Genomic DNA, 27411 nt, shown 5'->3' with positions numbered 1-27411 from the left:
CATTGTACTTTTTTAAGAAAATGAGTGATTTAGGGCTGGGTACCATGGCTTATGCCTATAATCCTAGCATTTTGGGAGGCCATGGTGGGTGGATTGCTTGAGTACAGGAGTGAGACCAGCCTGGCCAACATGGCAAAACTCCATCTCTACAAAAAATACAAAAAATAGTTGGGCATGATGGTGAGTGCCTGTAGTCCCAGCTATTTGGGAGGCTGAGATGGAAGGATTGCTTGAGCCCAGGAGGTCGAGGCTGCAGTGAGCCATGATGGTGTCACTGCACTCCAGCCTGGGTGACAGAGTGAGACCTTGTCTCTAAAATAAATAAATAATTAAATAAATAAATAAATAATTAATTAAATAAATAAATAAGTAAATGAAAGACAGAGAGAGAAGATGAATAAATAAAATAAGTGATTTAGAATTTACCCTTTTGGCCAGGCACCATGGCTCACACCTGTAATCCTAGCACTTTGGGAGGCTGAGGCGGGTGGATTGCCTGAGCCCAGGAGTTCGAGACCAGCCTGGGCAAGATGGTGAAACTCTGTCTCTACTAAATTACAAAAAAATTGGCTGAGTATGGCGACATGCGCCTGTAATCCCAGTTACTTGGGAAGCTGAGGGAGGAGAATTGCTTGAATCTGGGAGGCAGAGGTTGCAGTGAGCTGAGATTCGTGCCATTGCACTCCAGCCTGAGTGACAGAGCAAGATTCCATCTCAAAAAAGAAAAAAAAAGAATTTACCCTTTTAGATTCAGAGATTTCAACATTCTTAGAAGTGTTTTTGGGTTAAATAGCCCTTCTGCAGTGAATATTTTCTGTTTGAGGCCAAAGATTAATAGCAGTTAGACGACAATACCAATGTTGTTACTAGTCAGCCAAGCCTTCCAGGCATAAGTAAAGGTAACTTTTTAAGGTCAGGGAGTTTAAAGAGAGCTCAAATGTTTGAAAGAGAAATTGTGGTGGATGTGATAGTGACTTGTGAATTTAAACCACTTTTGAACATCAATGATGTCTGGGCTTGAAGAAGAGACAGAAAGGACAATAGCTGGAGATACCACAGAGATAATGTCACCAAGCAGTGATTATCGAGGCTAAGTCAGCTAAGCCTAGAGAGTTGGATTGAAAGGGGTGAGAGGAAAGTAAGTGAAAGTTTGTATGTAAATGAATCATGTCCCTTCAAAGTAGAATTTCAGGTCCATAATAAAAAGATCCGAGAGAGAGATCCAAGATGGCTGACCACTAGCAGCTCGGGATTGTAGCTCCCAGTGAAAGTGCAGAGAACAAGAAGAGGACACCACACTTTCAGACGAATTTTTGTTGCTCACGGACCAGGAGATTCCCAGCGGAGGAGCCCCATGGGTCGCCAGCGTGACTCTTGTGGCCGGCGCGGCGGTTTTGCTGGCACCTCAGCGCGGCAGTTCTTGGTGCAGAGTGAGCGGGACTGGGTCCCCTTTTGGCCGATTCCCAGGCAGAAAAGCACCATCAATCTTAACACCGCTGTTTTGGCCGGCGCAGTGGATTGCTCAGATTTTGGCTCTGGGAATCAACAAGTTGGACGTCCACTCAGAAACCTAATTTGAAAGTCGGAAATCACAAAGACGACGGTGGATAAATTTACAATGATGGGAAGAAATCAGCATAAAAAGGCTGAGAATACCCAAAATCAGAATGCCTCTCCCCCTACAGGGGATCACAGTTCCTCATGAGCAATGGAACAAGCCCTGATGGAGAACAAGTGCGTTCCATTAACAGAAGTAGGCTTCAGAAGGTGGATGATAAGAAACTTCTGTGAATTAAAAGAACTTGTTCTAACCCAATGCAAAGAAACTAAGAACTTTGAACAAAGGTTTGACGAAATGCTAACGAGAATAGACAATTTGGAGAGGAATATAGGTGAATTAATGGAGCTGAAAAACACAACACGAGAACTTCGCAAAGTGTGCACAAGTTTTAACAGTCGAATTGATCAAGCAGAAGAAAGGATATCAGAGTTCGAAGACCAACTTAATGAAATAAAGCGAGAAGTCAAAATTAGAGAAAAAAGGATAAAAAAGAATGAGTAAAGTCTCCAAGAAATATGGGATTATGTGAAAAGACCTAATCTACATTTGATAGGTGCACCTGAATGTGACAAAGAGAATGAATCCAAGTTGGAAAATACTCTTCAGGAGATTATTCAGGAAAACTTTCCCAACCTAGTAAGACAGGACAATATTCAACTCCAGGTAATACAGAGAACACCACAAAGATATTCCTCAAGAAGACCAACCCCAAGGCACATAATCATCAGATTCATTAGGGTTGAAATGAAGGAGAAAATACTAAGAGCAGCCAGAGAGAAAAGTCAGGTTACCCACAAAGGGAAGCCTATCAGACTTACAGCAGATATCTCAGCAGAAGCCCTACAAGCCAGAAAAGAGTGGGGGCCAATATTCAACATCCTTAAAGAAAAGAACTTTCAACCCAGAATTTCATATCCAGCCAAACTGAGCTTCACAAGTGAAGGAAAAATAAAATCTTTTGCAAACAAGCAAGTACTTAGAGATTTCACCATCACCAGGCCTGCTTTGCAGGAGCTTCTGAAAGAAGCACTATACATACAAAGGAGCAACCAGTATCAGCCTTTCCAAAAATATATCCAGCTAGCATCAAATGACAGTATTAAACTCATATATATTATTAACTGGATAAAAAGTCAAAACCCATTGGTACGCTGTATCCAGACCCATCTCACATGCAATGATACACAAAGACTCAAAACAAAGGGACAGAGGAAGATTTACCAACCAAACGGAGAACAAACATAAATAAATAAATAAAAAGCAGGAGTTGCAATTCTCACCTCTGATAAAATAGACTTTAAAGCAACAAAGATCAAAAGAGGCAAAGAAGGACATTACATAATGGCAAAAGGATCAATGCAACAAGAAGAGCTAATGATCCTATATATACATGTACCCAATACAGGAGCACCCAGATACATAAGACAAGTTCTTAATGGCTTACAGAGACTTAGCCTCCCACACTATAATAGTGGGAGACTGTAACATCACATTGTCAATATGAGACTGATCAATTAGATAGAAAATTAACAAGGATATCCAGGACTTGAACTCAGACCCGGAACAAGTAAACTTAAACATTTATAGAACTCTCCACTTCAAATACACAAAACATACATTCTTATCAGTACCATATCACACCTATTCCAAAAGTGACTACATAATTGGAAGTAAATCACTCCTCAGTAATTGCATAGCATTTCATAGGTTTAAATGAAATATTGGTTGGCTGCTTGTTTGTTATTTTCTTCCCTTATTCCTTCCTGTCTCCATTGTTAAGCACAATTATTGGCATAAAAGAGGTTTTCAATTCCCATTTTTAGACTGCATTCTAGCCTGGGCAATAAAGCAATACTCCCGTTCTCTCTCCCTCTTTCTCTTCCTTTTTCTTCCTCTTCTTCATTCTTTTTTTTTTCTTTCTTTCTCTTTCTTTCTTCCATTTTTTTCTTTTCAAAAATAAATAAAAATAAAAAAATAAAAATTAAAGTCTATATTCTGCAGGAGGAAAAAGTTCTAAGATCTGTGTCACAACATAAATATACTTAACACAGTACACTCAAAAATGGTTAGGATGGGGCTAAGTGTGGTGGCTCTCGCCTATAACCCCAGCACTTCCGGAGGCAGGCAGATTGCTTGAGCTCATGAGTTCGAAACCAGACTGGGTAACATGGTAAAATCATGTCTCATCAAAAAATACAAAAAATTAGCCAGTGTGGTGGTAGGTGCCTGTAATCCCAGCTACTTGAGAGGCTGAAGGAGGAGAATTGCTTTAGCTCAGGAGGCAGAGGTGGCAGTAAGCCAAGATTGCACCACTGCAGTCCAGCCTGGGCAACACAGCCAGACCTTGTCTTAAAAAAAAAAAATGTTAGGGAGTGAGTGCTGGTAAAGAAATAAAAATAAAAATAAATAAAAAGATCCATTGTATTCAAGGTTGTCCTGCGAAATTACCCAAGAGCATGTATTTTCATGACATTATTGGTCTTATGTGTGTTGTTTTATACAAAAGGAGTTTCCCTCCTAAGTGTAAGTTGTAATACTTAAATATTAATATTTCTGTTTTAAGATCCATTTAGAATTGCATTAGTGACCCTGTACATTTTTTATAAGAACATAGAATTTTCTTGTCCCCCACTACCCATTCTTACCCAGTGTTATATAATTTATTGTAAATGATATATTTTTGTACTAGAAGTGTACACTTTTGGGGTTCAATATGTTTCTTAAATAAGAGGTTATAATATTATAACTAAAGTTTCTTTAGCACTAAAACAGACATTTGTTTCAGAAAAGAAAACACTTTTGGTTTTGTAAATTTGCTTATTTTTGAATTTCAAATAGGGCACAATGAATATACTATATTATACACTTTTATGTGTATTTTTTTTCCTCAGCAACTTGCTTTTTTTTTTTTTTTTTTTAGCAACTTGCTTTTTAACCCTTTGAAAATGCAAGCTGAAAATACTGTGAATATGCTTGTAACACTGCAAAAGTATTCCATCTAAGTAAGAAGGTTTTTGGTCATTTGTTATAGAAATAACAACAAAACCAACTAAACGAAAAGCTACACACACACACACACACACACACACACACACACACACACACCCGCTTAGACATATAGATTGGGAAAAATTAAACCAACAATTCAAAAGTAAAAGACTTTGTCATTTCCTAAAATTTGTACTCAGGAATAAAATAAGAGACAGATCATTTAGCAGTCAAAGTCTTGTGATTTCTTCAGCTGTATTTGTATATAAAAGAAGGCCTGGCCGGGTGCAGTGGCTCACACCTTTAATCCCAGCACTTTGGGAGGCCAAGGCAAGCAGATCACCTGAGGTCAGGAGTTTGAGACCAGCCCAGACAACATGGTAAACCCCTTCTCTACTAAAAATACAAAAAATTCACTGGGCATGGTGGTTCGCACCTGTAATCCCAGCTACTAGGGAGGCCGAGACATGAAAATCACTTGAACCCGGGAGGTGGAGGTTGTAGTGAGCAGAGATCGTGCCATTGCACTCCTGCTTGTATGACAGATCAAGACTCTGTCTCAAAAAAAAAGATTAAAACTCTGCTGACAACTTATTTTAATTATCCAGTTATATAAGGAGTCCATTTTTACCATTATATGTTCCCACCCTCATCCATTTATTAATTACCTAATTGTGTGCAAGGCATTGCTATGGAAGATGAGCCAGGAAAATGCATGCTTAAGATAAGATCTTTGTTCATTCTGGATTACTCAGTGGATGCCAGCAAGGCAGTGGTACCAAAAATGGAAGAAAGCTCAGTGATGATAAACTTAACCACTTTTTTTTTATTTTTATTTTTATTTTTATTTTTATTTTTATTTTTATTTTTTTTTGGAGAACAGAGTCTCGCTCTATCACCCAGGCTGGAGAGAAGTGGCACAACCTCCTGGGATCAAGCAATTCTTCCACCTTAGCCTCCTGAATAGCTGGGACTACAGGTGCCTGCCACCATACCTGGGTAAATTTTGTATTTATTGTAGAGACAGGGTTTCACCATGTTGCCCATGCTGGTCTCGAACCCCTGGGCTTAAGTGATCTGCCCTCTTTGACCTCCCAAAGTGCTGGGATTACAGGAGTGAGCCACCATGCCTGGCCAGCCAAATTTTTATAAGCAAAGAGAAGCTCTTAATTTAAGTATGCATGTACATTTTCCAATTTAAAGCTAGGTACTGATTTTATTTGAACAATATATGAGGAATCACAATCTCTTCAAAGCTTCAGGCCTTTTCTAAATGAGGCCCTCCCTTGCATTCCTAGTCTTGAGGAGATTAAAAGTCTCTGAGATCTTCTTCTGTTTTGTACAATTTATTATTCCCCTAGAGATCGCAGTCTTATGACCAGAAACCCTAAAATTTGTCAGGTTCCCCTCAGGATAAACTCACACTTCGATTCAGATAGTCAGACCCTGACAGCAATGAATTCATATCTGTCTTGATGGTCTGACTGTGTACTAGGGCTCCTTTCCAATTTCTCTCTCTTTTTTTAAAAATTGTACTTTAGGTTCTGGGGTACATGTGCAAATCATGCAGGATTGTTGCATAGGTGCATACATGGCAAGGTGGTTTGTTGCCTCCATCCCCCCGTCATCTATATCTGGCATTTCTCCCCATGTTATCCCTCCCCAACCTCCACACCTCCCACTGTCCCTCCCCCCACCACAACAGACCACAGTGTGTGATGCTTGCCTCCCTGTGTCCATGTGCTCTACATATTCAGAAAAACTTCTCTAGTAACAAACTATAGAAATGCTCCCTGAAAGTATAGTCTTCTCTCTTTTTCTCTTGATGGCTCTGTTCCTATAGACTTGAGATGACATTAACAAAATTTTAATTAGACATAGAATGGAGAAAATAATACAAGTACTTTTTTCAGGGTTGTAAGATATGCATTACTAATCTACATATTATCTTAAAAACAAACAAGACTTACATAATTATGTAGATATGAAAGTACAAGCGCTTCCCTTTAAAAGCAAACCTTATTTCTAGATTTTAGGGAAGACCTTAGGCATTTCTCTTGTGGAGGGTAAACTATAGTTAGAGTCACTTGGAAAGTATTTGTGCAAGGTACAGATGAGGGTAAAAAGGATGTCAGGTAAAATACCATCAATGGGTAATAATTTTCCTTGAGGAAATTTCCCCAAAAGACATGATTTTCCTATATAGAGTTACTCATCTGTGTCCCAGGCTCACAAACTGGCTGGCAAGTTTTATTGCCAGGAAAATTGATAAATAGTTGTAGCCTAGAGATACAGTTTCTCTCCTTGCACATAAATGTCTTCCGATATCCCTTGGCTGTTTTTATCTCAAAGCATTAATCTGTGTTTCTGGGGGAAAATATATTCATGATGATGCATCAGTAAATTCTCAACAGCTCAAAGATTTGCCTTAAAATTGTATTTTAAAATATTACTTTTCTGAGTTAAATGAAGAGTTCACTATTACCTAAGAAGTGATCTAGACCCGGAGTTTTGAACCAGAGATATGCAATCTAATTTGCTATAATGACTCTAGAGAGTTTAGTCCTGAGCCATCTTTCAAAACATTTTGAAACAGTAGGTCTAGAAATCTACATTAAAGCAAAACAAAATAACACCCCCACCCTCCCGCCCAATGACTCACATCTACCCCAGTGATTGAAGCCAAATAGCTACAACTTCAATAATTGTCCATTCTTCCATTTTAAAATGAAATAAGCTTGAAGATGCCCATTTAAATTGTGCCAAATTTATGCCACTCTGTGTACAAGAGGGCTGGTGATGTGATTTGAACCACACCAGCTTCCTACCATTAGCAACACTCCCTAAAGGCAATTATAGTATACAAATTAACATAACCCGGAAGACCTGAATAGCTGAAAAATGAGGATGAGCGACTTCTAAGGATCTGCCATTCAAACTGCTAACGTGCCATGTATGTTTCTTTTTTTTTTTTTTTTTTGAGACGGAGTCTCACTCTGTCACCCAGGCTAGAGTGCGGTGGCGTGATGTTGGCTCACTGCAACCTCTGCCTCCCAGTTTCAAGTAATTCTCCTGCCTCAGCCTCAAGTAGCTGGGACTGCAGACGCATGCCACCATGCCTAGATGATTTTTTGTGTTTTTAGTACAGATGGGGTTTCACTGTGTTAGCCAGGATAGTCTCAATCTCCTTGCCTTGGGATCCACCCGCCTCGACCTCCCAAAGTGGTGAGATTACAAGCATGAGCCACCGCGCCCAGCTGCCATGTATGTTTCTTAATTTTTTTTTTATTAACTCACAGCTAGACATTTTCTTGTATAATAGGAAGTAAGACTAAGAAGGAATTGGAAACAAGACAGGTAAATCTGAGGGAAGGAAGATGTGCATAGTATACTGAATGGCCAGGTGCTGCATTGGGCATCTCTAAATACTGAGGGGCAGCAAAAAAGTACTGAAGAGGAAAATAAATTCCAAAGATAGGAGAGGATGGCTGTCTCATGCTTCTGGGAGTGTCTACTGTGTGAACAATTTATTAAGTCCTGTGGGGAATAGATCTCTCTGTAAAGAGACATTAAAATGCATTTTAGAAAAAAGGACCTCTGGTATAAGGAACATTTACAAAGATAACCGCTTTGCATTAGATCAGCAAAATCAATGTCATTTCTACCATCTTTCCTAATGCTACAATTAAAACATGTAAGTAACTGCTTTAATGTTATAATTACAGCATACATTGAAACAGTAAACATTCATGGACTATTCATCATCTATAAGAGAATTATGAAAAAGATTTAGATGTTCCCTCTACCCTGGGAGCTTATGAGATAACACTTGTAGGGTTGATGAATTGTCTGTACTTTGAACATATAAAATTCTCCAAAAACATTCATATATCACAGTTGCTCCATGAAGAGTGAAACAGTAAACTAAAATGCTTGAATCTTTTGCTATTTAATTTACTTTTCCCTTAGGAAAGTTCAAGATAAATGAACTTTTAACATCTGGCTAGCATCTTAAATTTTTACATATTTTAATGATTGTTAAATTGCTTTATCACCTTAGCAGGCTCATCTTGCATCAACCAATGTCCACATCCACTTTAATTCATTATTCAATACGTATTTAGTGTATATTATATGCCTGGTACTGAGGCTCTCTGTTCGAGGATTTTATTTTATTTTATTTTTCAGTGATTGATTGATTGATTGATCGATTGATTGAGACAGGATCTTGCTGTGTCATCCAGGCTGCAGTGCAGTGGCATGATCATGGTTCACTGCTGTCTCAGCCTCCTGGGCTTAAGCAGTCCTCCCACCTCAGCCTCCAAAGTAGCTGGGACTACAGGCATGTGCCACCATGTCTGGCTAATTTTTTAAAAACATTTTTGTAATGATGGACTCTCACTATGTTCCCGAGGCTGGTCTCAAACTCCGAGACTCAAGTGATCCTCCCACCTCGGCCTCCCAAAGATCTGGGATTATAAGCATGAGCCATCAAACCCACAATCATGTCCAGCCTGTTTTGTTAATCTTATCAAAGCTTTTTCTGTGAAGTTAAATTTGAGTGATAATGTCAAATACAAAGCTTACCAGCTCTCACTCTACTTCCTTTTTTAATTTTTTTCTGAGACAGACTCTCCCTCTGTTGCTCATGCTGGTGCAGTGGCATGATCTCGGCTCACTGCAACCTCTACCTCCCGGGTTCAAGCAATTGTCCTGCCTTAGTCTTTCATGTAGCTGGGACTACAGGCACATGTCACCATGGTCAGCTAATTTTGTATTTTTAGTAGAGATAGGGTTTCACTATTTTGGCCAGGCTGGTCCCAAACTCCTGACTTCAGGTGATCCACCTGCCTCAGTCTCACAAAGTGCTGGAATTACAGGTGTGAGCCACCACACCTGGCTCTCCTTCCTTTTAAACAATTGCAGTACTTGATCTACTGATGTGAATTAAGATTCATCGTTTCATCTATTTCTCTTAGAGTCCGGACCCATTTCTACCCATGAATTTGGTCTCTTCATCTAGTGATAAAGAGATAGCAGTTCTTTATTTTGAAACCTCTAAAATAATCAGTTCTGATGTTGTAATTTCTACACATTTCAGAGCTCCTTTAAATTAAAGTATGAAATTCAATGGTATTTAATGTTTGAGTTTAAAACATCTTTGTCATTCAGTTTTAGAATTATTATACATTGGAGGAGCTGAAACTTGATTAATAGAGATTGTTACTTTCCTAAAACAGTCCTTTATAGAGTGGACTAGATTCTTCTTGTAGAGATAGAAAGTTGGATCTTGCAAGGCACAATTTAGCTGTGAACCATTTCTCCTTTTCTGCATGCTTTTCACAGAGGGGAAATGGATAAGGGTGCTAAAAAAATAATTTTTTTCTATCTACAAGACCAGTTTTTTCTCTTGCATTTCTCTGATATAATCATTTTGTCTTCTGTATCTCACAGCGAAACAGGAACTTTTTCCTGACTCCTTCATGGGCAGGAACTGGAGTGTGGGCACTAGAACTAGTCAGCCATTTCAGTGGCAGCAGCAAACTCCACTCACTCAAACCTGTTGCATTGTGCTCCACCCCTCACAGGAGGGAGCACTCAGGTGAGCAGGTGCAGGAGCTGGGGCTAGTGTTTTGGGTACCAGCAGGAGCAAAACTCCATGTGGGACCTAAGGCAGTGCCTAAGGGGGAGTACCCATGACCCCTGAAGCCCTAGAAGATTGGTACAGTGAGCACTCTTTTAGCTTTTGCCATCTGTGGACAGGCTCGGTGGCCACTCTGCCTTTTTGCATGAGATAGTTGCTCTCTGCTAGCAAGGGCAGAGGGTCAAGTGTGACAGTATGCTGTATCCTGAGCTCTTGTCTGGTGTCCAGGAAAAATCAGGTCACAGGAACAAATTGAAGGATAGTAAAAGTGGAGGATTTTATTGCCATCTCTGGCTGGACTCCACTCTGAAGTCCCGCTGTCAAACTGTCCCTCTGAAGTCAAACTGCCTCTCTCCAGCGTTCAACTGCTGCTTCTCCTCTTGATTTTGTGCTGCTTCTTGGGTCTTTCTAGACACAGGGTGGGGTGGGGTGGGGCCATGGGTGGTTTAGGAAAAGGAACATTTAAGTGGGAAAACAGATGATCAGTTCTTACTTTGGGCCAGGGTCTCAGGCTTTACAGCTTGAGGATGGGGCTTCACCAGGGACCCTGCCTTTTTCTGCCTAGAATTTCTCTGCCTCCTGTCTCTATCAACAGTGTGATATGTAAAGGTTAAAGAAGAAATTCAGATTCAAAATCTTCAAACTCACATGCAGATATCAAAAGACAGACCAATTTTAAAAGAACTCAGCTGTAACCTGAACATTTACAAATACAAGTATGTTTTACTTCTCTTACTGAAGACCACATCTCCAACTTTGGTGGTAGAACACTGGTTGTGTTAACACAGAATAATGAATACTTTTCTACTGATCTGCGTAATCTGATTTCATTTCTTGACACTGGATATATGCTAAGGGTTTTCTCCTAAACACCTGGTTACTTTCTGATCCTGATTACTATATAACAGAGGAATAATGCTTTATTGTCCTTGAGTTTTTAGTGTTATATTCTCATCCCCTTACGAGTTCTCATTATGTTTTTATTAAAATTTAATTTTTTCTCTTTTATTTGATTTGCCTTCATATAAGCCACCTGTTTTAGTTGTTCAACTTGATGTACCTCCTTCTGGCTACTGTGCCTTGTTAAATGACTAGTAATAATTTTATTTTGCTTATTTCAGGGAGTTTGGAATATATCAAACTTTGGTGATGAGGATTTGGGGTCTTTTGAATATTGCTGTATTGACAGAAATGTAAGAATATGTATTAGTAAAGATGCTTTCAACTGTAAGGAACAAAAAACACTTCTAAAAGTCACTTGATGAAGAAAATTATTATCTCACATAATAAGAAATAAGAATTCTACTGATAGGACAATTTCAGTGTTGAATAATTCAGTGATTCAACGTTAACATCAGGCCAGGTGCGGTGGCTCATGCCTGTAATTCCAGCACTTTGGGAAGCTGAGGTGGGTGGATCACTTGAGGTCAGGAGTTCAAGACCAGCCTGGCCAACATGGTGCATGCAGCCCTGTCTCTACTGAAAATACAAGAACTAGCCAGGCATGATGGTGTGTGCCTGTAATCCTAGCTACTTGGGAGGCTGAGGCAGGAGGATTGCTTCAATCCAGGAGGTGGAAGTTGCAGTGAGCCGAGATTACGCCACTGCATTCCAGCCTGGGCAACAGAGCAAGACTCTGTTTCAAAAAGAAGAAAAAATTGACATTAGTTTGCCCAGAAGTTTTACATTTTTCCACTTTCCCAAATTCAGTGTGTCGTTTGTCCTCTTGGCAGGTTATTTTTAGGCTTTCCATATAGATGCCAAAGGCAGAAAAGGGAAATTTGTTTTCACTTCCATTTATCTTGTTAAAAGGAATAACTTTTCCTAGAGGCCCCTCTGGGTTATTCCAGAACTAACTGGTAAGTAAAATGGAATATCAATTGGTTTCACTCAGCAGTGGTCCATGGAACCCGGAGTCCTGAGATCCTTTCAGGGAGCTCATAAGGTTAAAATCATTTACCCTAATAATGCAAACATATTATTTGCTTTTTTCACTGCGTTGATGGTGCAGAAGCAGCAACAGTGGATAGCATTGCCACTAGTTGAGCACAAATCAAAGAAGTGGCACATACTAGAAGCCGTCTTCTTCACTGCCAGGCACCACATAAAGTTTCATGTTTTGATCTTTTGCTTGCTTTCCTGGCACATGCTGAAATACTTTAGTTATCTCAGTCACAGTATCCCTTAAGTAATTGAATTGTGAGATGAAATGATTGCTTTTTTGTGGAACCCCTCCATTTTTTTTTTTTTTTACTTGAAAGACTGACAAACAAAATACGGTTATTTAGAGTTGGATATTTTGCAGACATTTTCTTGAAAATGAAAAAAAGTGAGCCTGACATTTCAAGGAAAACAAAAGGCAGCATTTGTTGCAAATGATAAAAAGATTTGTCTGAGATTGATGCTGATATTAACAAAAGTGATTTTTTTACATGGTATGATGAAATGTATTTGAAAGATCTGCATAACTCAGTGAACCAATATGATCAATGCATGATACAAAATTACAGATGGGTTAAAAGATCCATTCAAAATGCGTACTAGGCCAAAAGATCTATGGGGAACAGAGTACAAAATTTCACTCAGGTTTCCTGATTTCACTTTGTAATTAACCTTCAACAAACTACCACTCTTTTGAGCTTTAATGTAGTATTAAAGAAGAATATTCAAATTTATCTGAGATAGTTATTAAAATATTTCTTCCTCTTTCAACAGCATATTTGTATGAGACTCAATATACATTTCAACCAAGACAACAGACTAATGCAGAAGCAGATATGAGAATCCATGTCTTCTATCAGGCTAGGCTTCTTGAAATTTTTTTTCTTATTTTGAAAACTAGAGTTATTTTGCTGTAAAATATTATTAATATTGCATGTAATGGGCTTATTTTTACATGAAGTAGTATTTTAAAATTTTCTTTTTAGTTTCTAAAATGGTAATTATTGATAGATGCGATTCATATAAACGAATACACTTTGTAGTCTTCAATAGTTTTAAATAATCCCAGCACTTTGGGAGGCCAAGGTCTGAGGATCGTTTGAGCCCAGGAGTTCAAGACCAGCCTGGGCAACATGGCAAAACCCCATCTCTATAAAAAATTTAAAAAAATATTTTTGAAGAGTATTAAAGGGCCCTGAAACCAGAAATTTGAGAACCATCTGGTTTACACTAATCAAAGATTTACCATTTGGGGCTTGGCTTTGGCTTCCCCTCTGTACATAATTCTCTCTAGTCTCAATAAAAGCAGGATATTATTAACAAAGTAAAAGGGTAGGGCATTGCTAATGGCTTGATGAGGCAGCAATGGTCTGCCACAGTTAAGGTGAATGAGAATTGTTCCAGTGGCACGTGGCAGTCAGCAAGCTGTAACCTCTTGGAAAATGTTGACAGAAGATTCTCAGGTCTCAGGGACAGAGACCTCACACTGCAATGCTCCTGGGCTGCCAGATTCTAGGGGAAAGCTTTCTCCATAAGCTACACATAGAAAGTGGACAGAGGCAGTTAGTTGGGGGATCAACTTGAGTCTCTGGTCTGCCTACCAGAAACAATGGTGGTCTTTGCCCCAAGCTGGAGGTATTTTGGTTCTTTCACTGGAAACACAAAACATCTCATATATTTATCTCATACCAGGACTGCAGGGACTCACTCAGCTGTACTGGGGCTCACTTCCAGGTTCCACAAGTCAGCCAAGGCTGTTTTGAATGATGGATTAGTAATTATGCAAGAAAATGAATGCAGTAACAGTAAAGAAGGCAGGTAGAAATACAGTCAAACAATATTTGTATGAGATGAGAGAGAATAATGGTGGTCAAGAAAACAGTAATAGGTATATTTATGGTTCCTGTTGGATGAATAGGGAAGTTATAATGCTCACTCTTAACCATGATTGAGGCACAACCAGAGCCAGAGGATTCAGGTTTCAAACAAGGGTTTCTCCCTCGGACATACTGAGTTTAACATTCCTGAAGGTCTGTGTATGTAGAAATGTCCACCAGGTAGTTGGAACTATGATTTGACCTTCAAAAAAGATTGGACTTAGAATCTCAGAATGTGCAACATAAAGTCCTTAGCTGAAGCTGTTGGAGTTGATGAGATTTCTTTCCCCCTGAGAGATACTATGAAGTTATAAGACAAATTAGTCAAGTTTAGGAACTTAGGAAATGTAAGGTTTGAATGAAGCATCTGAGGTTCGAATGAGGCAACTGAGGCCAGTTATTGGAATAAAGAAATTTAATCGGCTCCTGGGCGAGGTTCTATGGTCCACAGGAGGGGCCGGAGAAGACGCCCGGACCCCTCTCAGAGGTGGGGTTTTATAGGGAGTGGAGGCATTTGATTGATTGTGGGAGAGCAGGACGTGGACGTGACAAGCCGCTATTGGCAGGTAGGCGGGATTTCCGGTGAGCGGGCTGCCCGGGGGAGTGGGACCTGGATGGGACAAAATGCTATTGGGCAGGTTCTGGTGGGGCTTCTTTTGAATTTTGGCGGGGTTTTCCAATGGCGGACTAGGTGCTGAGTGCAGAGCCTAGTGTTGAGTGCAGATTCGAGTGCTGAGTGCAGAAGTGGGCGGGGAAAGTTACGTGGCAGAGCTAGGTGCGGAGTGTGGGGCTTGGTGTTGGGCGTGGAGTGGTGACGTAGTTTCTAGGCGCAGAGAGGGGTGGGCATGTCCAAGCTCCCGGCGAGGCAACTGGCCTTACAGGAAATACCACTTAAGAGATAGGTAGAAGAACAACCCAGTATCTGAGGCTAGAAAACGTATTAGGAAGGAAGAGATCATAGAGAAGATAATATCAAAGATGCTAAAGGAAGAGAGCTCCCATAAGGAGATTGTTCTACAGTGCAGGAAGAAGACTGTGAAAAGTCAGTAAAATTTGTCAAGTAAGAGGTCAACAATAATTTTATTTATTTATTTTATTTTTAAATTTTTTTGTAAATAAATAGAGACGAGACTTTGCTATGTTGTCCAGGTTGATCTCAAACTCCTGGACTCAAGCAATCCTCCTGCCTCAGCCTCCCAAAGTGCTAGGATTATAGGTGTGAGCCACTGTGCCCAGCCTCAAAAATAAGTTTAAAAAAATAAATAAGCTACTTTATAAAACGATTCTTTTTGTTTTTGGGTTTTTGTGTTTTTTTTTTTTTTTTTTTTTTTTTTTTTTGAGACAGAGTCTCACTCTGTCTTCCAGGCTGGAGTGCAATGGTGCGATCTGGGCTTACTGCAACCGCCACCTCCCAGGTTCAAGTGATTCTTTTGCCTTAGCCTTCCAATTACCTGGTACTACAGGTGTGTGCCACTATGTCTGACTAATGTTTTCTTTTTTTTTTTTTTTTTTAGTAGATACAGAGTTTCATCATGTTGGCCAGGCTGGTCTCAAACTCCTGACCTCAAGTGATCCACCCACCTCGGCCTCCCAAAGTGTTAGGATTACAGGCGTGAGCCACTACGCCCAGCCTAAAACAGTTTTAAATTTACAAAAACATTGCAAAGATAGTACAGAGAATTTCTATACACCCCCCCATCCAGTTTCTCTTACCATCTTCTGTTAGTATATTTGTTACAATGATGAACCAATATTGATATACGTTTATTAACTAAAGTCTATAGTTTATTCACATTTTATTAGTTTTTACCAAATATCATTTTCCTGTCCTGGAACCCTAAGTTACCACATTACATTTAGTCATTATGAGTCCCTAGGCTCCTCTTGCTTATAGCAATTTTTCAAATTTTTCTTGTTTTTTGATGACCTTGCCAGTTTGTTTTTGTTTTTGAGAAAGGGTTATGCTAGTGCCCAGACTGGAGGGCAGTGGCACCATCATAGCTCACTGTAACCTCTAACTCCTGGGCTCAAGTGATCTTCCTGCCTCTGCTTCCTATGTAGCTGGGACTACAGGTGCACACCACCATGCCTGGCCAATTTTTAGATTTGTAGAGATGGGTCTCGCTATGTTGCCCAGGCTGGTTGTGAACTTCTGGCCTCAAGTGATCCTCCCATCTTGGCCTCCCACAGTGTTGGGATTACAGGCATGAGCCACTGTGCCTGACTGACAGTTTGAGGAGGTACTGGTCAGGTATTTTGTAGAACGTCCCTGATGTTTTTCTCATGATCAGAGTGGGGTTAAGGGTTTTGAGGAGGAAGACCACAAGGGTAAAGTACCATTTTCATCACATTGTAACAAAGGTAGCTCCTAGCAACACGCTTTGTCACTGTTGATGTTGACCTTGATCTTTTGGCTGAGTTAGCATTTATCAGGTTTTTCCACTTTAAAGTTACTCTTTTTCCCCATTTCCAGACTGTACTTTTTCAAAGGGAGTCACTATGGATAACCCACACTTAATGAGTGGGAAGTTATGTTCTGAATTCTTATGTTTTATTCTTTTGAAATGGAGTTTTACTTTGCTACCCAGGCTGGAGTGTGGTGCCATGATCTCTGTTCACTGCAACCTCCACTTCCAGGGTTCAAGCAATTCTCAACCTCCCAAGGAGCTGGCATTACAGGTGAGCGCCATGACACCCAGCTAATTTTTGCGGTTTTGGTAGAGATGGGATTTTGCCATGTAACCCAAGCTGGTCTTGAACTCCTGACTTCAGGTGATCCACCTGCTTCAGCCTCCCAAAGCACTGGAATTACAGGCATGAGCCACAGTGCCTGACCACTCTTAATCCTTAAAAGATGGAAACTCTACATAAGTTATTTGGAATTCTTCTTTAGGAGATATTTGTCTGTTCTCTGCCATTGTTAATTAATTTCTTCATTTATATCAGTGTGGAGTTATGGATATTTGTTCTATAGTTTGGATTATAATCCAAAACTACTTATTTTGTTGCTCAAATTATGTCATATTTGGCTTTTGGGAGCAATTGGCTTCTGTGACACTTTTACATACCCTCATTCAATGATGACTCTTGGGAGAGCAATTTCACCAGAGTGGTAAACACAGGCATAACAGTAAGTTGAGAAGTAAATAAGTGTTGAAGAAGTGGAAGCACAAGGGCAATTAAGTAGCACCTTAAATTGGGGTGAGGCTTAATATTTGTCTTTGTAAGTCCTTAAGACATTTTAATCTCATAACACACAAGCACGAAACCTTGCCTATGCCATGAAAAGCCCCGAAGCATTAAAAAAACAAAACCTAAAAATCCCAGAGTGATCAAATTGGATGAACACTGAGGATGCCACTAAAATTTTATATCTAATGAGGCTGAGGAAAAAAAAAAAAAGTTACTATTTGTTCTTATGGCTTTAATATTTGGCATACACTAATTTTTTTAAACAGGGAGTAATGGAAATGATAATTATAATATGACTATGCCAGAATATTTGAGGACACCACCAAAATTTTATATCTAATGAGGCTAAGCAAAAAAAAAAAAAAAAAAAAAAATAGTTACTGTTTGTTCTTATGGCTTTAATTTGGCATACACTAATTTTTTTAAACAGGGAGTAATGGAAACATTAATTATAATGTGAGTATGCCAGAATATTTGATGTACTTAAAGCTTCTCTATGAATGCCAACAGTGCAGGATTATAGAGAAAATGATTTGATCTTAGGTTTCATTTAAATTCCTGCAAAGACTTGATCTTCAGAAATGCTATAAAAACGTTTTCCAATGAATAGGTATTTTTTCTCACAGTGAGTATCTTCTAGCAGTAAAGCAATTTAAAAATATTTAGAAAACAAAAGTTGTATTTATTTTGTTCTCTGATCATTTCCTCATTCAAATTAACTGATGAAGTTTAAAATTTTTATTGGGGGCAAAAGAGGTGAGAGAGAGTTGGGGTGTTGCTTGATAGGGTGTGGACAGGTTAAGGATAAAGAGAAAATATTAATTTGTAACCGCTCCCACACACACTATTATCAGCTATGTTTCATGCATTGGGTCCAGGGAAGCCATTCCAGCAGCCATCCTAGTAATATTCACCCAGTACTTATTTTGCACCAAGCAATGTGCCAGATGCTGAAGATAGTACATTGAACAAGGCACAGTTCCTGCTCTCAAGGAATTGGTGAGTATAGGAGACATCCTGGTGCAGGGAGGGGGTAGATAAGTGAGCCACAAATGCAGCACAGTGCAAAACATGTATTATGGTGGAAGATACATGTAAGTGTATAGGAGGACACCTAACCCAAAGAGGAGCAGGGAAGTTCATAGTGATGTATAAGCTGAATCCTGAAGGACAAATAAGAAGTAATCAGAGGGTGCAAGGGGAAGGGGTACTGAGGAGATGAGGCACTTCAAGTGAGAAGAAGCACGACATCTGAGGAAGTAACAAATCTTTCAGTATGGCTGGATTGTAGAGTTTTAGAGTTGTATTGATCAAGAGAACTGTAATGTGAATCACATGCAATTTAAAATTTAAAAAAGTTTTAGTAGTCACATTAAGAAAGTAAAATGAATTTTTATAATATTCTTATTTAGCCCAGTGTACTATCAAAATGAAAAATTATTAATGGGACTTTTTATATTCTTTGTACTAAGATTTAGAAATTCAGCATATATGTTTTATGCTTATATCACATGTCAATTTAGACTAGCCAGATTGCATGTGCTGAATAGCTACATGTGACTAGTGGCTACCATATTAGATAGAATAGTTCTTTTTTTTTTCGAGATGGAGTCTCGCTCTGTCGCCCAGGCTGGAGTTCAGTGTCGTGATCTGAGCTCACTGCAACCTCCGCCTTCCAGGTTCAAGAGATTCTCCTGTCTTAGCCTCCTGAGTAGCTGGGATTACAAGTGTTTGCCACTCTGCCTGTATTTTTCATAGAGACAGGGTTTCACCATGTTGCCCAGGCTTGTCTCAAACTCCTGACCTCAATTGATCTACCTGCCTTAGCCTCCCAAAGTGCTGGGATTATAGGCGTAAGCCACCGTGCCTGGCCGGATAGTGTAGTTCTGGTGTGAAGTCACAAGCCATTAATCTGCAGAGGTAATATGAGAGCAGATTAGGGCAGATAATTGTTTGTCAGCGAAATTATTTAACCCAGGGGTTATTCGAAGCTGCAAAAGGTCTATGCATGGGAGAACCTGATCAAATTAGTGATAACTCTAACTTTCACAGTGGAGACTGGATCATAGATGGGCTGGATCAGAGGCCAATTAGGCCATAGATGGTAATAACCTTAACCAGCCGAGTAACTTGGGTGTGGTGAGAGGTAGAAGTCTGGACACAAGGAGAGAGAATCTCTTAAGGACTGACAGTATGTTGAGGGAGAAGATAAGGAATGACCCTCTCACTTCTGCTTTCTCCCTCAAACCCCTGAGGATCACAACAGAACTGTTTTGAAGATTGGGGGAAACGAGGAAGAATGGCAGGATTGAGAAGCAATGTGTTCTGCTTGGGACATTTTAAATGATCCAAGTGTAATGTTTGTATGTGAAACAGAAATCGATGTCACCGGTATGCAGACAGTAACTGAAGCCATGAGATTGGACAAAATTACCCAGGACGAGTGTATTAAACAGTATTTATCATACTGAATTAAAGACAAAAGTACCTGGGAGCTGATTTAAAATGCAGATTTTTGGTCTTCACCCCAAGATACTGGTTCAGTAGCTGTTGGAAGAGGTCCAGAAATTGTGCGTTTAATAAGAGCCCCTAGAAACTGATATAAGTGGTGCTTAAAACACTCCTTTACACACACTAGTGTAGAATAATACATAAGAGGACCCAGAAGGAGATTGCCTCCCTGTACGGAAGGTTAGAGAATAAAAGCCCTTGAAGAAGCTAGGAAATGAGCCACTAGAGAGGTTAATGAAAAACCAGAAGAGTGCTGCCTGCTATTAAAGGAAAAGGGGGGTGCCAGATTCTTATTTAAAGGAGAGCAAGGCTGAAGTCGGGACAACTAGGTAGATACCTTACTTGGTGGGACAATCAGCATGGGAAAAACGCACTATCCTTTGGCTACTGCTCAAGATGTCTGTCCTGGAGATGCCATCTCACCACACTACCAAATCCATCAAGTTCCTTGAGGATTTGGAGGAAGTGGTTAACTGCCTCAAAGTAGCAGAGAAAGTAAATAGAATACCAGTTGAAAGTGACAATTGGATTTAGTAACTAAGGCCATTGGGTGTCAGTCTGGATGACCTAGTAGGAATGGAAGCCCAACTGCAATAGGTGAGTTGAACAAGTGGGTCAAGTACGTGTAGAAGAGCATTCTTGACAGAGGAAAGGAGAGAGAGAAGGCAGAATGCATACAAGGATGTTCACTTAGGAAATGCTAAGGGATGTGTGCCCTTCTTTCAGAGTGTCCATCCTATTTCATTTCTATTGTGTAGGTTGAGTCAATACTGTGAAACCAAAGAATCTCTGCCTGTGCTTCATAGATATACTTATTAAATAATTTAGGTTTATATATTTAAATCAGTCAAATGATCTCCAGTCATACTGTCACTTCTACTAGTAATTGAATGGATAAACCATTTTGCAGAATAACTATAGCTGATTACTGATGGCTTGAAAGAAGTGCCAAGCTGCAGTAGTTTGGGGTTGGATGAGTGAGATGAGAAAAGAGGAGAAACTGGAAACTTGAACCTGAATTTCTCCATCTCCTTCTTACCTGTCCTTTACTGCCCAATAATCTGTAATTAGCCCAAAGCTGGTAAAATTCTACCATCATTCAACCATGGGTAGCCAACAAATAAGTTGATGTATCTCTGCTAAATAAGAGGTTGTCAGAATTTCATTGTTACCGTAATTTTATATTTGCTGTTTCCTCCTTTCTACTCCTCAACATCATCCTTATTACCTGGTTAATCTAGAATTGGCTGATTATCATCCACCAAACTTGTTAGTTAACACTGTTACCTTACATTGTTAACACCACACATTGTTAAGTACTAGCTTAGATATTGCACATATGCAGTAAATATTTAAAAGATGTGTTTTGCTTTCAGTGTGAATGTGGAGTGCTACAAAGTATCAAAACAAATAAAAGGAGATATAAATGGGAGTATTATATTTAGTTCCATTCTAAACATAGCTGAACATTTAATTAGGTTAAATGTAAGTGTTTTTTTTTTTTTCCTTCAAAGAGGGCAGATTTGTTATGGAATGGAGCCAGTTAATTTGGAAATCATATTTGTGTCTAGGTTTGGTGACTCATGCCTGTGATCCCAGCACTTTGGGAGGCCAAAGTGGGAGGATTGCTTGAGCTCAGGAGTTCAATACCAGCCTGAACAACATAGCAAGACCTTGTCTTAGCTAAAAATTTTTAAAAATAGCTGCATATGGTGGCACTCACCTGTAGTCCCAGCTATTCAGGAAGCTGAGGTGGAAAGATCACTTGAACCCAGGAAGTCATGGCTGCACTGAGCTTTATCATGTCACTGCACTCCAGCCTGGGTAACAGAGAGACACCTGTCTCAAAAAAAACAAAAAAAGGAAAATAAAAGAAAATCACATTTACATCATATTCAAAGTTTGCCTAGTTGCCTCATCCATGACCAATCTAACTACTTTATTTTAAAAATAAATAAATAAATAAATAAATAAGAGTTCTGGGCAGAGGTATAATAGTATCATACTGGTGAATGTCATTTGCTATACATTTTGGTTATCTCGAAACCGTTCCAGCTATAAAGCTACTAGTTTGTATTTTAAGTTCCTACTTAAAATATAGGGAGACTATACTATACAAACTAATTCTAGAAACTTAGTCTCAAAATTACATTGAAACTTCTAGGTTTATAAAATCATTTACATACTATAATATGATTTCATTCCTTGACATTATAGACATTAGATAGTATGTTTGTTTAATTTGTATTTATGCAATGCTTTATTTTTTTACTTTCATTATTTTTCATTATTCCAAACAGAAATGCTACCAATTAAACATTAACTTCCCATTCCCTCTTTCCACCCAATCATCTGGTAACCTCTATTCTACTTTCTTTTCTCTGTAAATTTTCCTATTCTAAGTACCTCATAGAAGTGAAATCATTATATCTGTGTTTTTGTATTTGGCTTATTTCACTTAGTATAGTGTTTTTTTTTTTTGAGACGGAGTTTCCATCTTGTTACCCAGGCTGGAGTGCAATGGCGCAATCTCGGCTCACCGCAACCTCCGCCTCCTGGGTTCAGACAATTCTGCCTCAGCCTCCTAAGTAGCAGGGATTACAGGCACGCACCACCATGCCCAGCTAATTTTTTGTATTTTTAGAAGAGACGGGGTTTCACCATGTTGACCAGGATGGTCTCGATCTCTTGACCTCGTGATCCACCCACCTTGGCCTCCCAAAGTGTAGTATAGTGTTTTTAAGGTTAATTCATGTTGTAGTATGTATTTCTATTTGATCCAAAGTTAATGTATTACCTTGATCAAAAAAATTAAAATTAAAATAAACGATAGTCTGCAAAACATTAACCATTCTACAGGTATTGAAAATGAAGCTGAATGAGCAAGTTAAACCCATAGGTAATAAGTTAGAAGAGTTGGTGTTCAGGTTTGATTCTATCTTTTTTTTGTGTATGTGTGACGGGGTCTCACTCTGTCACCCAGGCTGGAGCGCAGTGGCGCAATCACAACTCACTGCAGCCTTGACCTCCTAGGCTTAAGTGATCTTCCCACCTCAGCCTCCTGAGTAGCTAGGACTACATGTGTGCACCACCATAACTGGCTAATTTTTGAATTTTTTGTAGAGATGGGATTTCGCCATGTTGCCCAGGCTGGTGTTGAACTCCTGGACTCAAGTGATCCTCCCACCTGGGCCTCCACCTGTGCTGGAATTATAGGTGAGCCATCTGACCCGGCCCTTACCTGGCTTCTTATATCAAGACTGTACACAGGTCCTTATTTTTGCAAGAACATCTATATCACTTCCTCTGAAAATGTTAGTAATTAAAAAAAGAAACAGCCCAGACATGGTGGCTCACACCTGTAATTCCAACACTTTGGGAGATGAAGGTCAGCCAATTGCTTGAGCCCGGAGTTCAAGACCAGCCTGGGCAACATGATGAAACTGTCTCTCTACAAAAAATTAAAAAACAAGCCAGGTATGGTGGCATGAGCCTGTAGTCCCAACTATTCTGGAGGCTGAGGTGGGAGGATCAATTGAGTCTAGGAGGTCGAGGCTGCAGTGAGCCAAGATAGTGCCACTGTAATCCAGCCTGGGTAACAGAGCTAGACCCTATCTCAAAAAAAAAAAAAAAAAAAAAAAGAGGTTGGGTTAAGAACCAACCAAGAATGTAAGGGTTAAGAACATAGCCTCTAGAGCCAGACTGGCATCCTGGCTCTGACATATTTTATGTAACCATCTCAGTTTTCTTCATTGGTAAAATGGGCACAATAATATCCACCTCAGAGAGTTATTGTAGAATTAAGTGAGTTCCATTTAGAGGATTTAAATGGTGCCTGGCACATTTTAAATCAAACAGCTTCATGTGGTTAGGGTGGGAAGGAAGATTGTAAAACATAAGTGCTTAGAAAAAGCAACTGTCATTGTAATTAAAATGAAACTTGGGTGTGATGAAATCATTGGAGGCTGTAGGTGAGATCATCTATGAGAAACAAAAAGCCAAGCGTGATGGGTCGCTAACTACTGGGCACTGCCAGAAGCATTTCTCATAAAATATTAGGAAGTTTCCAAAACTTCTCTAAATTTGTGTGCTTGAAAAAACAAAACAGAAAAAGAATGACAACAACAACAAAAAGATGTGTGCTGTAAAGAAGAGATGGTTTATAGGATTCTATGAGGAATGTGAAAGTGGCTTACTGTATGAAATACAAAATACAATCCAAGCTTTACCTAGAAATAGTACAAGAAAAATTCAGAAATCCCTACAAGCTATTCTTGTTTTGACAATTCATTTATTGCCTTCCCTAATATTTAGAATTTTGCTGCATTGTTGCCATCAAATATTTTTTAAGGAATAAATGTAAGCAACATTGCTAAGCTAAAACATATGTGTCTTGATTTTAGAAGATGTCCTTGATTATTTTCATAAATGTCAGGTGTGAAATGGGCCTCCTTATTATCTTTAAAGCCTTAGGCAAAATTTGAAATTTGGTCTCATGTGATGACATTTTAAAATGGATTTATTAATTTCAACCAGTTTAACAAACGAGCCTTTTAAAAAAAATTTACATGGTAAACTTACTGCTAATTCATTTCCATGTTGATAATTTTCCTTAAATTGAAGTGTAATCACTCATAAATACTTTTGAGGTTTGCAATATTCACGTGGATATTTATGCCACTTTTTTCTAATTCCTTTGGACTAGGAGTTAGGTTTTGAAAAGCCGATTTCTACTGCAACAGTAGAGTTGCAAATGACCTAAAATGGCTACCTATCACACCTGCTATTTGTCTTCATCTTACTGTTCTCTGAGTGAATGACCTTGGCTGGAAGCAAGACTGAGAAGTTAGCAATTTTTCTACAGTTTTTCTTCTTTCCCTTTGCACTACACTACCCTCAAGAATTTAGACAACTGTGTTAGAACTTCCTCTTTAGAAAAGACCTACAGAAAATATACTCCCACAGAGGTATAAATAGGTAATAAAACTGTACCAATTTCCCTCAGAGTCAAAGTCCTTTTGGTTTCAAGTCCCAGGGATGAAATGCTAACTGTGGAATTCTAGAAATTGGTAAGTACAGTAAGAATAGGTTTAGGGTGAGAAGTCTTCATGGCACTATGATGTGGGTAAATGTGTGGTCAGTGTGTTAGTCTGCTCTCGCTCTGAATTTTTTGTTGTTGTTCGTTCTTCTAAGTACGTCTTTCTCTTTCTCTTGAGCCTGGTCTCATTTGTATTTTCAAAAGGACTTGCCATGGTCAATCAGAGACTTTAAGCTTCTCTGTTATTGTCTGTCTTTCAGGAGAGATGCCTAATGCTAAAGGCCTTTTGTTTGTATTGCCATGGCAATACAAATCCTTGAACTAAGGGTTCTGGTTAGTCTAAGGTTAGGATCATGTAGGCAAATCAAAAAATTTAATTTTTCTCCCCTGGGTGTGAAGTTGCTTACATTTTTGTGTCAATTGTTTCATTTCTCCAATCTATTTTTGTCTCTGCAGATGGCCTGAAACTCAGTTTTAGTGCATAAGCCTAATAATTTAGAATGATCTTAAGCGTATCAGACAAGTTTGTCCCTCACCAGAGTTGTACTGGTTTATTTCTCCCTGCCTTTGTGTACCTATCTCAAAATGGTGGGGTCTGTGGAAGAGGATGACCTTCTCAGATATGCAATTCTTGCTCTTTAGAAAGGAGTGTTAAAAAAAAAAAAAAATCAGTCAGGTGTGGTGGCACAAGCCTATAGTCTCAGCTACTGTGGTGGGGAAGGCAAGGGAGGTGGGACCTGGGAGGATTTTGCTTGAGCCTGGGAGGTTGAGTCTGCAGTGAGCTGTGATTGCACCATTGCACTCCAGACTGGGGGACAGAATGAGACCCTCTCTGGGGGATAGAATGAGACCTTGTCTCAAAAAAGATTTTTTTTTTTAATTTAGAAAGGAGTATAAGGACAGCTGTGCTCCTCTAGTGAGAACTTCCATGGGCCTCTCAAGGCCTATTTATCCTACCTTAGGAATGTCATGTACAGTCTGCAAAAAATGAGGTGGTAGAACTATAATTTCTCAAGGGGTAAGAAAAAGACTACCCCATGGGTCCAACTTCCTCATTCTGTCAGTGTATTTGCCTTGTTAGATGTTAGACAGTGCCACAGCTCTCGAATAATGGAAATAATTTGTAGCCTTTAAATTTCTCTGGCATCAGTTTTAGAGCTGGAGCTTCAATCCCTAGGCAGAAATAGTCACTAAAATGAATAGATAGCTATTAATTTTGAGGCATCAGTTTGGAATTTTACCTACATATTGCTGACATCTTCTTTTCCTTTTATTGTGTGTGTGTGAGATGGAGTCTTACCATGTCACACAGGCTGGAATGCAGAGGCGTGATCTCAGCTCACTGCAACCTCCACCTCCCAGAATCCAGCAATTCTCCTACTTCAGCCACCCAAGAACCTCAGTGTGCACGCACCACCACACCCAGCTAATTTTTGCATTTTTTTTTTTTTTTTTTTTTTTGAGACGGAGTTTCGCTCTTGTTACCCAGGCTGGAGTGCAATGGCGCTATCTCGGCTCACCACAACCTCCGCCTCCTGGGTTCAGGCAATTCTCCTGCCTCAGCCTCCTGAGTAGCTGGGATTACAGGCACGCGCCACCGTGCCCAGCTAGTTTTTTGTATTTTTAGTAGAGACGGGGTTTCACCATGTTGACCAGGATGGTCTCGATCTCCTGACCTCGTGATCCACCCGCCTCGGCCTCCCAAAGTGCTGGGATTACAGGCTTGAGCCACCGCGCCCGGCCTAATTTTTGCATTTTTATGTAGAGATGGGTTTTCATCATGTTGGGCAGGCTGGTCTTGAACTCCTGACTTCAAGCGATCCACACGCTTTGGCCTCCCGAAGTGCTGGGATTACAGGTGTGAGCCACTGCACACAGCTCACTTTTTCAAATCTTAACACCTGTCCTGTTCTGGGACTTAATATCCCCACACCCCACCACATTGATACAGCAATATTATTTAGTCTTCCTTGTGCTTCTGACTAATGACTTCATCAATGAAAAGAGTCAAATTCTGTAACTTATTTGAAGAGATTTTTCTGAGCCAAACATGAGTAGCCAATAGCCTGTGTGACACAACCCCAGGAAATCTTTAGAATGTGTGCCCAAGGTGGTAGTTGAGCAACAGCTTGGTTTTACACATTTTAGGGAGACATAAGACATAACACAGGCCAGACATGGTGGCTCACACCTGTAATCCCAGCATTTTGGGAGGCCAAGGTGGGTGGATACGAGGTCAGGAGTTCAAGACCAGCCTGGCCAAAATGGCAAAACCCTGTCTCTACTAAAAATACAAAAAATTAGCCAGGTGTGGTGGCGGGTGCCTCTCATCCCAGCTGCTTGGGAGGCTGAGGCAGGAGAATCGTTTGGACCCAGAAGGTAGAGGTTGCAGTGAGCCGAGATCGCACCTGCACTTCAGCCTGGGTGACCGAGTGAGACTCTACCAAAAAAAAAAAAAAAGACATAATACATGTATGATGTACATTGGTTTGGTCCAGAAAAGTGAGACAACTGGAAGCAGGGGCTGATTCCAGGTCATAAGTGGATTCAAAATTATTCTGATTGGCAGTTGGTTGAAATAGTCTATCTAAAACCTGGAATCAGTAGGAGGAAGTGTCTGGGTTAAGATAAGGGGCTATGTAGAACTTGGGGATAAGTG

The 27411-nt window shown here is 39.7% G+C and overlaps 1 protein-coding gene and 1 pseudogene across 2 annotated transcripts in view; one reads left to right on the top strand and one right to left on the bottom strand.

Moving 5' to 3' along the window:
* Positions 1–27411, top strand: part of SLC39A10 (solute carrier family 39 member 10) — a 167813-nt gene that overhangs the window by 48830 nt on the left and 91572 nt on the right. The window lies entirely within an intron of this gene.
* Positions 6257–6358, bottom strand: LOC135273781 (small nucleolar RNA U3; annotated as a pseudogene).

The sequence above is a fragment of the Aotus nancymaae genome, unplaced genomic scaffold (assembly GCF_030222135.1).
Source record: "Aotus nancymaae isolate 86718 unplaced genomic scaffold, 86718_ANA_hifiasm-v0.15.2.pri h1tg000008l, whole genome shotgun sequence".
Classification (NCBI taxonomy): Eukaryota; Metazoa; Chordata; class Mammalia; order Primates; family Aotidae; genus Aotus; species Aotus nancymaae.
Note: the sequence above shows the minus strand (reverse complement) of the source record. Positions and strands in the feature narration are given on the sequence as shown.